This window comes from Rutilus rutilus, assembly GCF_951802725.1.
Source record: "Rutilus rutilus genome assembly, chromosome: 18".
Taxonomy (NCBI): domain Eukaryota; kingdom Metazoa; phylum Chordata; class Actinopteri; order Cypriniformes; family Leuciscidae; genus Rutilus; species Rutilus rutilus.
The window spans coordinates 7,490,211-7,493,648 of NC_140231.1; positions in this window are offsets into that span (position 1 = coordinate 7,490,211).

Consider the following 3,438-nt stretch of genomic DNA (forward strand, 5'->3'; position numbering starts at 1 on the left):
AGAGAATTATTCCTACCTGTCACAACTTCAAGCTGTGAGTTTAGGTTACTTCTAAATAGAAAGAAATATATGTCATAGCTTTGCAGTTTGCAAGCTATTTTATTGATAGATCTCAGGACGGCATTGACACTAATTTTCTATACTCCTGAAAGTTTCTGTGCACAAGCGATCTGTATGTGATGTGCGGGCTTACTCAACTGTATAAAATGTGCATTCACCTAATCGATATTATGGCGTATTTGTGTTCATGATGGAGCGGTAGGAGAGCGCTCTCGGGGTATGCATTTATTTGTCATTTTATCAGATTTTTTAGATTTCGTGTAAATTTAGTGATTTGACTTGCTGGGTGGGAGCAGAGATAAGTGAGGCTATGTCAATACCTTCACTTGAAAGTATTTGCACAAGTTCACACTTACAAACAAGTCGGATAGAGTAAATGGTATGCGTATTTGACATGCTGTCCAAAGAGAGGGCTACGGGCTTAGTATTTGGCATGAACCCAAAATACTCCCCGCCCCCCTGTGGTAGGAACCAGCCAAGAGTGAGGAGTTGGGTGAGTCAACTGTGTACGTATAGGCCTTCTCTCATGTTGATAGGATAGACGTGTTAATTGCTGATGACATGTTGATTGGATAGATCATTTGAACGTGCTCCTCCCAAACTTTGTTAATGAAACATTATTTATTAGCCACTGGTGGCGGTTTCCACGATGGCATTCTGCATGACAGGCTGGGACATTGCGCAGCAGACTTTGTGTGTATGGAAATCGAGCCTGAAGCAGAGAGATAGGAGCTGTCTGGGACAGAATCTGAGCCATAGAATTGGCTTGGGCCTGGTGATGCAGCCGGACGCTGGAGGAAGATTGAGATTCGAGCTTGGGGTTCGACGGATCTCACTCATTTTGTTGTATCCACGTTACAATTTAGTGTCTAAATTTGTCGGGCTCGTCTTAACTCCTTAAAATGTAAATTTTCCTTCCCAAATGGACAAGGCGTTTATACTTCAAACTTCAAACTTTTATTGTCATTTCACAAGTTCACACTTACAAATAAGTCAGATACGTTAGTACTCCCCCCGTATTCCTGGCTGTGAAAGAATAAGCCAAGAGTGAGGAGTCGGGGTGGTGGAGGGATGCTGAAAACTGTCAAGGAATGTTAGGTGAGTTGACAGAGTGAATATATATATATATATGCTTCCTCTCATGCTGATAGGGTAGACATGGTAATTGTATGATGACAAGTTGATTGGATTGATTATTTGAACGTGCTCCTCCTGAACTTTGTTTATGAAACATCATTTCACGAGTTCACACTTAAAAATAAGTCAGATAGAATAAATGCGTATTTGGCGTGCTGTCAGAGGAGAGGGCTCCGGGCTCAGTATTCGGCCCGAACCCAGAGTACTCCCCCAAAAGCTCCAAATAAATGCAGGACAGTTGCCAGAATGGTGTTGATGACCCCACAAAACTTGCGGAGTGCGAGTTTATGGTACCAATCGTAGGGAGGGGGTTAGTCGCTGGATAGGGAAGGCTCATCAGACGGGAGTTGGTTGTCGTGGCATCAGATGGGTGGGCCTCGCAGGTGGTTGTCTGGGGATGGTCATACGGGGTGAGCTTCTGCGGAAGCAGAGGAGAATAGCATAACTGCTGCAGTGGAAGCAAGTTGGAGAAACTAGCTCCTGCGGGAGCGGAGGAGATGACACTGCTGCGGCAGTGGACCAAGCTTGCTTTTCAACTTGCTTTCCAACTATCCGATGGCAAATTGGATGGAGAATTGAGTACTTATGGGGACGGAAGAGGAAACACTGCTGCGGCAATGGAGCAAGTTTGGACGGAGTAACGGAGCTCCTGCGGGAGCGAAGTAGATGACACTGCTGCGGCAGTGGACCAAACTTGCTTTTCAACTTGCTTTTAAATATTCAAAACAATTTTGGACATAGAACTGAGCTCCTGCGGAAGCGGAGTAGATGACACTGCTATGGCAGTGGAGCGAGTTTGGACGGAGTAACGGAGCTCCTGCGGGAGCGGACTAGAATAGCTGTAGTAGAAAGACTTGGGTTTTGACTTGCTTTAACTGTCCGATGAGCCGGTTGGGTGGAGAATGGGCTCCTGTTGGAGGAAGAGATGATGCTGCTGTGGTGTTGGAAATAACTTGCTTTCAAACTGTGATCCGAAAGGTGATTGGGACGGAGATCTGAGCTCCTGCTGGAGCGGAAAATAGCACTGCTGTGGCAGTAAAGCGAGTTAGGATGGGGAACGTGGCTCCTGCAGGAGTGGTGGCCTGTAGGGTTGGGTGTATGAGAAGTTGGTAATAAGAATTTAGCTGATGAGGGTTCGTTGGGCTTCTTTGATATGGAAGCGATTTGAGCGGATGTAACTCTTGAAGGCCTCCGATGACCAGCAGTCAAGTGTTTGGATCTGCTGCTGAGATAGGCTGTTTTGGGCAGCTGTGGTTGCTGCGCCTATGTGAAAAGAATGGCTGGAAAAGTGGTCTGCTGGGATGCCTGAATGGATCAAAATGGACTTAAAGTGTTTTTGAAACCAGAAACGTGTGACGGGACCGTTGGAGTCGTCTGCGAAAAGTGGGTCGGAGGGGAATTTAGTCTGTGAGTTTCTGAAAAGCATGTAGGCTGAGAGAGTTTGGTACGGTTGGATTGGTGATGACAGATTGAAAATGTATATGAAATGGCCTTTCCTGGTTTGATCTGTCTTACTTTGCTTTATGAAATAAGAGATGGTTTCGTTGTCTAACACATTGATAGATATTTGATTGTGGGGTGGGCTTTTGGGTTGAAGCTGGAAGTGATAGTGAGTTCTGAGCATCTGTGGAAACCGAATAAAGCCAATATGAACATGGCGTCCAGTGTGCGGGCAGTGTTGGTGGAGTGGTAGCCTCGGCGGAGGGTGGAGATGCATTTAGTGAGTACTGTATGTCTAACGTTATTGGTTGTCTGGCATCTGGGCGGGTAGGTTGGGTTTTTTGGATGCCTTTGATGAGCATTGATGTCTGAGAATTTGCTATCTCTAAAGAAGGCGAACCAAAAATGAGTTTGTGGAAGAATTGGATTCCACTTAGATAACCCTTGATGGAGCAGGCTTTGAGGTTCTTGATGCTGTTGAGATAGGATATGAATGAAGTGATGGTGAGCAGAGAAAAATTGGGAAAAGACAGGTTGTATGTGAAGTGAAAAGACTTAAAACACTTCCATGCGGTTAAGTAGGATTGGAGGGTGCTGGGTGAAACGACTTGAAGAATGGAATTAAGAGAGGCGTCGAGAAGTGGTTTCAATGGGTGGTTTATGGGAATATCAACTCTGAATAGTGAGGTACTGGGGTTGGGAATGGGAATGGGTCCGCGCCTGGTGCCAGCAGCCTGAATTTCTGGAAAGCAAAACGAGAGAGAGAGAGTCGGCTATTTGATTTTTGGACCCGGGAACATG